This window comes from Nymphalis io, chromosome Z (genome assembly GCF_905147045.1).
Source record: "Nymphalis io chromosome Z, ilAglIoxx1.1, whole genome shotgun sequence".
NCBI lineage: Eukaryota > Metazoa > Arthropoda > Insecta > Lepidoptera > Nymphalidae > Nymphalis > Nymphalis io.
In genome coordinates this window covers 5,184,306-5,197,099 of record NC_065918.1, presented here as the reverse complement: position 1 = coordinate 5,197,099, position 12,794 = coordinate 5,184,306, and the positions used below count along the sequence as shown (strand labels likewise).

At 31.8% G+C, this 12,794-nt stretch overlaps 1 long non-coding RNA gene across 1 annotated transcript; it reads right to left on the bottom strand.

The window, feature by feature from the left end:
• Positions 1–5,607: 5,607 nt before the first annotated feature.
• On the bottom strand, positions 5,608–8,476 carry LOC126780281 (uncharacterized). The gene is made up of 4 exons (XR_007670470.1): positions 8,041–8,476; positions 7,649–7,708; positions 7,079–7,196; positions 5,608–6,958 (listed from the first exon to the last, which is right to left on the bottom strand). It is a non-coding gene; the product is annotated as an uncharacterized LOC126780281 (long non-coding RNA).
• Positions 8,477–12,794: the final 4,318 nt, after the last annotated feature.

The window sequence follows — 12,794 nt, the reverse complement described above, 5'->3', positions numbered from 1 at the left end:
ACGCGGAAATTATTTATTGGGATGGCGGTTCATCCTTCGTCCTATAGTATTTCTGACAATAACTCTCAATCTTGCAGCTAGTTGTATGGAGATATCTCTTTCCGTTTATATTAAATTAGTGTCACGGAATCAATCCGTCAATCAATCAATCAAACGGAAATAAGACGCCATTAATTGAGTACAACGCCGTCTATTAGAGGTTCTCGGAAACGACAAATAGTACGCTTGAATAAGGTCGATACAGGATGTGAGAGTGCCAACGTGGCAGTTATGAGTTGTTAATAATTTGACATCGGACACTTGAGGTATGCTGAACGCTCTCGTGCACTTCACTTTGGGAAAGGACTCGAGGGCGAAAGGTCGCCTTCCTGTATCGAACTTGCTGCGTTTCTATTAATTTTAATCGCCATCATTCAAATCATTTTAATTGTTATTCTCGTGATTATCGATTGTAAGCGAACAAATAAACAACAGTTCCACGAGACTGAAGTTTTATACAAAACGCAGGTGCGGTCTTGCGTTGAATATTGCTCGCATCTTTGGGATGGCTCCGCTAAGTACCTTCTTGAGGCCTTGGATGGGTTGAGCGACGTGCGAATGCATTATCGATGAATATTATATATTATATAAAAAAATAATCTGCATATTTTGTGACAAGAAGACTAAAAAGAATCTCCCAAAAATTTTATTTATGTGAAAAAAATACTTTATATTACCTTTATAAGAGCTTTCAAAAATTTGTTTCATCGCCCTTATTAATTAATTTCTTTGTATGAATTAGTAAAAAAGAAACATCTAAAACTGCTTGGCATGTCCTTCGTCAGCATCATGAAACTGCTTTTGACGGAATATCTGCTTTTATAAACGAAAATATTATTAAAAAAGGATGATACTATTTTTTACTTATCTTCATAGATGATAAGCGCTCGGTGCTTCTTGTATATGATGGATACTCTACATACGTTGGATTGAATTTTTTTGAAGAGGCCCACCAGTCATATTTAGACATGGGACGACAGAATGCTTTAATGGTTCAGTGGCTGCGGTGTAACTTCGGAAGTGTTATGCTTGAAAGTGAGTTTGCGAGATTGATTGGACAGGTATGGGCTGGGATTAATTCTCAGGTGCTTCGTAATTATTTCATAAAAGCGGGTTTATAACCAGTAAATCGTGAAGAAATGAAAGAAAACCAGTTTGATAGTTTAAAACTAAAAACATTGGAGAGTAAAGAATCAGGAAAGTGCTCGCGATATCGTGAAAAAGGACGAAGATATATAGAGAAATCTAAAAAGTTCGTTGACATTGACTCTTTATTTTTTTAATTATATTGAAATATGACAGATACAGAGAAAACAAAGCTTACACGGGACCCTGACATTCGAAGAGCTACTTTAACAAAAAATAAAACGTTGTGACAATTCACCAAAACCACAACGAAGGAGGGAAACACCAGGTGCCGGATAATAAATAACACTTGATTATAATTTGACAAAAGATATATGTACAACAACCCAATCTTCAGATGATGTTGTTTATTGTCATTATAATAATTTATGGCAAAATTATAAGATACCTTCCTTTTTCCTTACAGAAACAAAAACCTCCAAAAATAAATGTTATTTCTAACATTATAATAAAAAAAACCCAATACTGATGAAAAAGAGAACCTATCAGTAAAAATAAACAAAAACACAAGACTAGCAAAGGAAAAAAACAATAAATTAATATTACCCAACTATAAGAAGATAATAAATCATCAAATAAGCGAAAACATATTACAGATCTCAATACATGGAAAGATTTTGACACTAAGGACCTTTACAAACCCAAATCTGAACCATAGGAACTATACAAGCAATATATAACCGACGGTGTACTTCTACAACTACTAGTGTTTCTGGTTCAATTGGCTGCTATAGCGATTCAGAATGAATCTTAATGAATCTACTGTCAAACCATGATGATGATGAAACTGAAGGCTCAACATATCATACTGAGGATTACGTCTTAGTAAGATACTACAATAAAAAAATAAAGAAATATTAAAGCCTGATTTCGTAAAAAACCTTTTATTATTTGAGTGATAGTTGGTTTTTACTTCTGAATGGGGATGTGCGCTGGATTTATCCGACAAACGCTTCATTTTGAGGCAAGAGCCGCCAGGAACGATTTAATTAAAATTTGACGGAACATTTTGATCTAATATTATAGAATAGAGAAAAATAAATAATTCCAAAAAATCTGATGCAGGAGCTGATTCGGTGTACAAACCAAATTTGAAATGATTATCGGTACTGAATGATGTTCTGCAAATACAGAAATAAAAGAAAAAAATATATGGTAGATATGTATTTCTCATTACAATAATTAAAGTGATAGTAACAAATGAAACATCCGTGTTTAACCAGAAACGGCTCGTTCTTGCATAAAGTAATTAACGTAATATTCTCTAATTTGACGAGCATTTTGAGACGAATGGTTATACGTATGTCTTGGTATTGGCACAAGTCCCTGTGCCGGCAAATCTCTCAAAGTTCCTGGCAAAATGTCTATTATATTCTACAAGTGTCTACCGGATAAAACATTTACGTTCAAAGCTCAGCCTTGCCATGGTGGTAAATTAAGTAAAGATCGGGTCACTGTACTTGTAAGTGCGTATATGTCTGGAACTGAAAAACTGCCACTTCTTTTAATTGGAAAATCTAAGAGCCCAAGATGCTTCAAGGGTATTAAAACGTTGCCTGTTAATTATCAAAACAATAAAAAGGCCTGGATGACTTTTGAATTATTTGCAGATTGGTTAAAAAAAGTGAACGCCGATATGAGGGCCCTAAACCGAAAAATCATTATTTTTGTCGACAACTGCACAACTCACAACAATATGCCCAAATTAGACTATTGTTACATTATTGTACTTACCCGCCAATACCACAAGTAAATTGCAGCCCACGGATCAGGGTATTATCAACAACTTTAAAGTTTACTACAGAAAGTAAGTTGTTCAGTATGTTCTTAAATCTATAGAAGAGGATAAAAGCCCAGAAATCAACATCCTCCAGGCCATGAGATTTACAAGAAAAGCTTGGTTTTCTGTTAGCAAAACCACAATTAGTAATTGCTTCAAAAAAGCTGGATTCAAAGTGACGAATGTATCTGAACCTGAGAGCCTACAAGAGGAGCTAGAGATCTGAGCAATACATTGTTGAGATTTTTGTTGGCTTTGAAAGACTAAAAGATTTCGTTTTTACCAAATGACCGTGATATTGGAGTTACAAAAAAATTTTCGAACGCATTATCGTATCTACGTCCCAGGAGAATAGATTGATTTGGTTTCGAACTCCAGCTCAACGTTCTATGAATGTAATAGAACTAAAAAATGAAGACGTTTTGGAATTTAAGAAATGGTAGCCAAATTTGTACAAAAAAACATGATTGCCAACTGAATCTTATGGAAAAAAAGTCCCAAAAGAACAGAAAAATTCGCACCTTCGACATATTCATAAAGCTAGGTCAGGTGCCATTGAAGATATTGAAGATTTCCTAACCGACCCTTTTTCTTTGCGGTCCAGTGGACATGAGTTTTTAGTAGGATTCAGATAAAAAGGTACTATCATAGCCAAGGAATATATTGATGGATTGTTTAAACATTCATTCTTGTTATTAAAAACTTCTGTTTCACTTCCATCAGCCAAGGCTTATGATTTAAAAGTGCCCATCAATAAAAAAATAGACGATTAAAAGCAAGTTCACGATAGCAATCTTGAAGAGCGTATGTCATTTCATAACAACATTTTTAGCTGGCTAACATTACACTGGCCATTCACATAAAGATATCGTAGAAATAGTTTAGAAATTGACCATCACACGTGCTGAATATTTTAACCTCATGTAAATAAACGTATTGCGACATTAACACAACACAATATTACTATTATTTTGCTTATCTTCAAAATTTAATTAATTTTGTTCTCTCGACCGCACCGATCAATCTTGTTCGTATCTTGGCAACATAATTTGTGCCTCATTGGCACATCTAAAAGCCAACTAAGAATTAAATTAAGCTGAGAGAAAATTACAATGACATGCAATTAGAAAAGAAAAATATTTTTGTTGCCACTGGGCAATTATCACATGAGCTTACAACGAGAAACGACTAATTAGTAGTCGGAATATGCTTATGCTGACTCGTTTCCGGCCGGGACATGGACCCTGTTCATGGACACGGAATACGAGCGCCTAGGGAGAGGTTTCACAGCGCCAGCGAATCAAGGAGAGTATCAATACCAAAAATAGTCGCTCTGCTAATAACAGATAGTACCACTAGAAAATCATGCAACGCACATAATACTAACTAGAGATAGCGGACTAAAAATTCGTCTTTAGTGCACGCGCAACAAAACAATCCTTTTTAATTAATGATAATTATGATGACTAATAATATTGACCACTTTAATACTGACCACTTTCTGCCACAAAAGGCCATTAGAAATACAATTTAAATAAAAGCATATGTGGAATAGTATGACCCATATTTAATAAAATGTGATTCCTTTGGAGATTATTTAATTCAAATTCTGAACTATTCAGCTGATGACTCGCATATTTTAAGCTTTACTAAATATTTAGTACCACAAGAAAAACATTAAACGCACATAGTACGACACGCAACAAAACAGTCCTTGTGATTGCCAGAAACTTAGCCAAGTCTCAGTTGGCGGAGAACCAGCGTGGACGTGATAACAATGGATTTTGACAGAGGGGAGGTAACAAACTTCATCAGCTACTAAGCGTCAGTATACGAAGGAAGGAACCACAATCTCGTTTAGCTGCTTTATACCTTTTACGTCATTCTACCTTTTAAGGTCACTCGTCCTATAAATGTTAAATGTTTGTTGAATTAAATAAAAGTAATAAAATTAAGCTATAGATAGTCCAAGTGAGTGTCAAGTTTTGTTATATAATTTAGTAGCTTGTTTATGATTTATCTTATTAACTCCCTCTACATAATGAGGAATGGACCAAGCTTGCGTTTCACGAAAATAGTGGAACTATGTTAACGCCAATAGTTGCCGACTCCGTAAAGATTGACGACGAAGGACATTACGATAGCAGACCGATTACAGAACTTTAACAGTCTCCAATCCTACAATATTCAGTTAGTTCAAGAGGAAAAACACAGATGGCGCTGTGAGGTTTAATTTCGCAAAGCAAATGATTGATCTATATCCCTTATGTTCTGGGATGAGGCTCTATTCACTTAATCGTCAACAAGCAAAATCATGTCGTTTTGAGTTCAATTAATTCAAAAACAATACACATGAATTAAATCTTGCACAGAAAGTGTTAATTCATAGCGATACATGCAGAAAATTAACAACTTCTTTAAGCCCATTTTGGAAAATTTTGTTGTTTTAAAGCGAAACACGTGGTTCCAGCAGAATAAAGCAACATCTTAAGTCTTACATACCTACATAGTTTTTCATTAACCTATTCCTGCAAAAATTATATACATAAACTGTCCTCTATGTAACCTTAAATCAAAGGTAAACATAACCATAAAAAAACAATTTACCAAAAGGTATGTTGGGTACTATTTTTGTTGCGTGTTTTACGTAGTGTACTATTTGTTGCGTGGCTGATCTATAATACCAAACGTAAAAACTTTCAATCTTGTCCGATTATGATAAAATATTAGATTTGCTGCCTTGCATTTTTTATTTAAATGCTTATAGCTTATTTAAATGAGCGAATTTATCCGTCTGATAAGCAAGTTTTGCTACCCATTCTTCTGTTTTAAACAAAATAGTAAAATTGAGATGATAGAATGTGGGTTACCTCGAAATAAGGGATCTCAGTCGTGGAGACTCGACTTCTGGAGAGAGCACCCTTGGCCTTACACACTTCAAGATCACAATCCAATGGATGGGTGATAATAATGTGAAATAGGAGAAAGATAATAGTTTGTTACTCTGACTTTAAAACACGGCGCTCACACTACACACACGTTGCTGCGGCCCACATGAGAAGATATGTACATCATACTTCAAAATCAAACCGTAGATAAAAATAAAGTTCCAAGACATAACCTAAATGCACTGCAACATTTATAATGTTATCATCACAGCTTACTTAAAGATAAAACTTGTGCAAGAAATAGGTTTTATTTGCATAAATAATAGGAATTCTCATTATAAATGTGTTATGTCTGCAAATACAATGAGCGTTCTTTTTTCTCCCCGAAAATGCTCATATGGTTAATGTGCAGATTTCTATGAATAATATCCTGTTTTAATATTTCAAGTCCCATGTTTATATGAGTAATGAAATACAATAATTACTATCACCCTTTCGTAGCTTCATTAAATAGACCACAAGTGCAAAATCACATTTATGTTTATTTACCAGCATCGAAACTGCAGACAGATTTTGTTCTATCTGTTCCTTGGCAATCCAATATAATATAGCATAATATGCTCAGGCTAATGGTTCATATACTTTTTTAAATCTAAATGTATTACCCTATTATTGTTCTTCAATAAAGCTGCAAAATCGTTAACTTGTGCCGTAATAAAATGGGTATGCAAATGAGCCACCTGGTGGTAAGTGGTCACTTCATATAGGATTATCCAGAGAATCTAAAACTGAATCCTAGGATTTGCTCAAATAGTTTGAACAATCCAGAGAAACGATTATTATAATCATAAAATAGATTTACTTGTGGAATTATGAGTATTGACTCATCCATTACAGTTGCAGAAGAAACATCGATTTTGAATATTTTGTGCTCACATGTAATTGGTATACACTTTGAGAATAGTATTTTAAAAATCTGTTTAAAGTGTATTGTTTATATTTTCTGATTCTAAATAACCTCAGATGCTTTTTCTTCATTTAAATGTGATGCTGCTCTATCAGTTCTTCACCAGCAAGTATGACACACTTTAGCTGATCTTGGCAACTGAAATAATAATAACAATATAGATAAGCATAAGAATAAACTCAATTGAAAAAGAATTATATATCAATCTTACAAGTATTATTAATAAAATTTTCACATTTGGTTACAATTATATCTCACCTTATGTGAAGTAATTTGGAGGGCAATAACAATTCTAATGCCAATAAAATAGATTTGCCACGGCTATAATTGGAACATTTTCTTGTTGACCTGCAGAAAGTCTTACTTGAGTGATGTCCTGTCAATTCACCAAAAATAACTTTACAAGTTTTCACTTAACATCTCACAATTGACAAAAAAATAATTTGATATTTCATCATTATACAACAAAGTTTGTCAAATAATTCAGTTTATAAAATAATTACCAGTCAAACTTGCATTGTGCAACAAATTATTTGACAAACAACTCTTATTATACTTAAAACAATGGGTTTGGTTAGTTTATCACAAGCCAAGCATAGTTCAATAATATTTTGCAAAACAATATGTATTTTGAGGATCAGTCAGTGATTTGTTTAACATTATTAATGTTAAATGACATGTTGCATTAATGTGTTTTTGTCTAAAAAATTTTGAGATATTAAATGAAACATTTGCTGAAAAAGTGGTTTTTTAAATGAATTATATGTGAAATGTTGATTTTAAACTAAATATTTAACAATAGTTGATTAATTACATTAGTGAACCTACTTGAGTCTTTACTGCAGTCCAACATTATTGACACACCAAATTGTCACTCAGTGCTTGGACCTAAAACAAAAGTTTAAATATTACTCAATATAACATATTTATAGCAGTTTTTATGTTATATATAATATCAGGAGCCTAGTTTATTATTTGAGTTAAGCAGAATATTATCTGTTCCTCTACTATTTTGTGATATTACTGCCTGAAAATACTACCTCCAAAAAAAGATCAATCCAGTTTCTCTTCACTAGATTTTTCTATTTTAACTCTTTAACTTCCGATGATGTTACTTTATTTGAAGCCATCAGAAATCATTGTTTAAGTTAAGACTCAATTTCAATAAAATTTATTATAATTGTTATGGATATTTTGTGTTGTCTATTTTTATTTAATACCTGTATTCATGTAAGTTAAACTTTGAAATTATTTTCAAAGTCCCTTGCAAACCGAATTCGAGAGTTAGAAATAATTTATCTGCTGCGGTCGTAGCCATTGTTGTATAAGACTTCGCATTTTAGTTTCTTTCGTGTAACACTTCACATTTTCATAACATGTAAACCATAAATAACAAATCAACAATCTTAAAAGTGCACTAGTTGTAGCAAGCTAGTCGTCAATCGAATGCAGGGATGAACTACGGCTAACCGCTACTGAAAAAATGGGATTGGCCGGGATCGTCATACTTATAGTATGACTCCAATATGGCGTTAGAGACGGTTTGAGCCACAATATTTAGAGCGTATCGTCGGTATCCATTTTAAAGCTTCAAAAAATGATAGAAGCGTGAATAAAACAAATAATTGAAATACGTCTATAAATCAATTATCAATACTTGAGTTTGTCTTTGTTAAACGATTTAGTGTTGCAAGTATAATGCCACTTACGATTATACAATAAATCAAAATCAATTCAATGTTAAATTTGTTATCCGAAATATAAACATAAACATTACACTTCTACAAAGATAATATTTTAAATAGCATGGTTGTTTATTATAATTAAATAAGTAAAATAACTGATCCTTACTACATAGCATCAAAAAAATATCTGTTACTTTATTTTCCTATCCAGAGCTTGGATAATTATTTGTAATTTTTTTTAACTGGGAGAAAAAGTAAAATCTATAAAATGTGTGATGACGTCACATTTAGGGTTGAATTAAGTCGTAGACAGAGAAACTTAAGTAGTGGGTCTTTGCCAACGTGCATTAGAAATAATTAATAAACATGACAATGTCAAATTAAACGACAACTGTCCTTATGCCGATTGCCGTATAACGACTTGTGGCGTTTACATTAGTCAGAATGAAACAAAACTCAATGTAAAAATTATTAATTAAAACTAAAGAATTTCGAAAACGGGAAAAACATGGGTTATTTTATAAATATTTTTAATTTATGAAATAATATGTATATGTATGTTTCGGAGTTCCCAGAAATATATTACAAAAATGGCATTATTAAACATTTCGACGCTTACGTTAGGGGATGAGGGGGGTTTTGTGCGGACACAAACAGGTAGTAAACTCAAACATAAAATTTGAAAAAAGGAAATGCCCATTAAGGTATGGTACCAAGTAGAGTGTTGCGTCAAATGCAAAGTTGTTTTAAACGATTTATAATATAACTAATTACAATTATTATATTCAATTTATTTATTGGTCAACCCGCATTGGAGCAGCGTGGTGGAATAAGCTCCATACCTTCACAAAAAGGGAGAGGAGACCTTAGCCCAGCAGTGGGACATTCACAGGCTGTTACTATTATAATTTTAATAATGTTTTAATATTTACTTTTGATATAACAGTTCATGTACCTATTTTATAAAATTATAGATGTATGTTACACATAATCGACCTGATATATGCACCAATTACGGATATTCACAACATTTGTTATCTATCTATTGCCTAATACGGTCCGAGTCGGGTTACTTTTTTGCATGGTGATCGTGCACTAGCTTTTTGACTTATCGCTGTCATCAAATGCAACTGTCTGATCGAGGCGAAACAACGATAGTAGGCTACCGTGTCGTTTTTTAATGTTCTAGAAAGGGGCCAATAAGCTATGTAATCTAGTGAAAGCGAACTGTTATCGATCGCGTTGCGGATGAAACACAATTTTAATGTGACCTCTTTCGCTACATCGTCTGAGTGTATTACGTAGGTTATTTCTTCTTGCGCGGGTGAATTAATTTTCCAATTAATGTTTGTCTTGATCTGAGAGGACGGCGTAGGCTCGGACACCTGGCTGTGTAATGACTGATCTGTGATCCGAGTCTAGTTTAGCTACGGTTTCTATCGAACGTTAATGAAATGCTACGTTCGATAGAATGTTTGAACGTAGCTGAAATACTACGTACGGATATACGACATCGTACGGGTAAAAATAAGTTTTTTATCCCGTGCATTTTTTTGATCAATGAAATATAAACATTAGCTTATCGATCTATTCGCTCATATATTACAGTGCTATATATACATAAATCGGCGTATCAGTAGAAACATTACGTAAATAGAGACATTTAGGAGAAAAATTTAATAAAAATGATATTTTTGATCATTAAATTTTAAATTTATTGTCTGGCGTGGAGCAATGGGATTTTTTGATATTTTAATTGTAATAGTATAAGTTAGACTTATATAAATCTTCACTATTCTTTGCGAATTATTGTTAATTATAATGTATATTTTGAGTGAAATATTATCCATTTATAACATATTTTTTTCTTCGTTTTTCTTTTCAAATTGAATAATAAAAAGCCTGACATCTAGTAGCGATTATGAGAAATACAAGGTATTACATAACAACGACATCTGACAACATTCTAAGCGATGTACTCAACTAGGAAGGAAGAAACTTAAATTAATATGTATAAAAAAATATAGGTGGCATTATCATCACATTTTCGTTACAATTTTGAAATAATAATGTTTAAAGTGCGAATTAGTATGTGTATTCTTTTAATCCAACAAAGTTAAAAAAAAATTGTTGATTGAACTATACCTACTTATAAAAGTTGAATTTTTATGACAATTTTTGTAAGTAATTATAATAATTTGTCTCCATTATTCCTAATTTGCGTTATCATCTAAATTCGTTCGATGTGTACCGCAAAAAATATGATATAAGTGTATTTTAACTATTATTTATTTAAATGAATTATCTTTCGAAAAGGGATTTAAGAAAAAAAGTTATGTATACTGCAATAGCAATAGTGTAATTAATGTAAAAAATTAAAAGATCATTGGTTAATTGATATGTGTGGCTTTTTAATCAATATTAAAAAAAAAAGTAACTTCAACAGTCGAAAGCAGTTTGTTTATAATATAATACGGGTATTATTAAAATAACAAATAACAATAATATACCTACTGTTACGGTAATTTATTAATTTAACAAATTGGCGTAAATTGAAAAAAAAGCGAACAGAGACACCAATTAGACTTGAAATAAATGTCCCAGCATCGGAATAAATTCTTTTTTTAATAACTGAATGTATTCAACAATATTTATTACTTGTGTAACATTTACATTCCGTGCAATATAAAGCGCGTCTCCATATTATAACGTTCTTCTATAGTTTTACTTTGTAGTACTCATAGACCACTAATATCTTCCACCATCATCTATATATATCAACACAGGACTTATATTTAATTTCCGAGTCACTTGCTTTGATATTATTTTGTTAAGTATTAACTATTAACTAAACGTGGACTTAGGAGATAAAAGTAAGCTAAAAGTATGATTCTGCAAAATTAAAGTAAGTATAAACAACGAGTTACGTAGATATACTGTGATTTTGTTTAAGTCATATTGTGTATATATATAGTTAAATATATATAGTTAAATATTAATAAGGTTTTCCATAATATAAAATAATAATTTACTTTATTATATTTATAGTTAATATCTCATTCTAAGAAATTTAAGAGTATTTTATAAATTCTTGCTATCAATACAGAATGCTACAGCCATAACAGACACATTTTATGTCAGAAGGCGTTAAAGGTCCATGGATTGGAAGGTAGTTTTAGGAAAGTAAAAAACACTTCAAATAAAATGCATTCAGTTGACTTACTAAAACAAGTTATAAGCAACGTTAAAGGCTGGAGCCGCCGCAGAAAAAGCTGAAGCGAACAAACATTGCGAATATTCGTCTCTTATTCCAAACTATGTTTTTGTTCCGCTTGCGGATGAAGTGCTTGGACCTTGGAGTAATAGTGCAATAACATTTATTAAAAATATAACACCTTGTATTATTCCCCCTTCTGGTGACAGGAGGGCTGGACAATTTTCGCCCAGAGGATTTATCCAAAAGTAAAACTAATTTTATAGAAACCTCGAATTGTTCTTTATAAAAATAGAACACCAAATCATACTAATTGATGTCAGTTACTCACTCAATTACTCTTAAAAATGCAACGTATATCTACGATAGTTCAGTGCAACGTAATTTGCCAATGTCACGTATAAAAGAGACAAAACATAAGAGATTAATCGGTTTCTAATTTTGGATTTTTTAATGATGAGTAAAAAATATTTAATACTACAGTCTATCTATCTAGAACAAAATGATGAATAATTAATTTATTGAAAACAACATTAATATTATAGGTAAAATATAACAGTAATTTTAATTTATTTCTTACAATAATTTTACCTAAATTTAATGAAATACCTCCATTCGATGCGAAGAATTTTTTTAGACAAAGTTGATAAATCATGATAATAATTAAATTTTTTCTTAAAATATATCCTGTTCAATATTTTTAACATTATATTAACTGTAATAAATTTGAGGGTTTTCATTTCCAAGTAACCTGCACGTACACGCTCATTGATAAATAAGAGATGACGGATCAACAACAAAATACTGAAATTACTTTTTCGTAAAAAACAGTTATGTGTATATACAATAAAATAACATAAACCAATACGACATTACATAATATACTTACTTTCGCTATTATTTCGGCCAATGAAGAAATCACAACCTGTAACCAATGGTTAGGTACATACTCGTAGTTATCATCAATTCAACTTCATATCGTATAACTCTGTAAACTAGCCATTAATTTTAGCAAAGTAGTTTATGTAAATCCGACTAAATTCTTGGCATATTGAACTCATAAGATTTTAAGTCA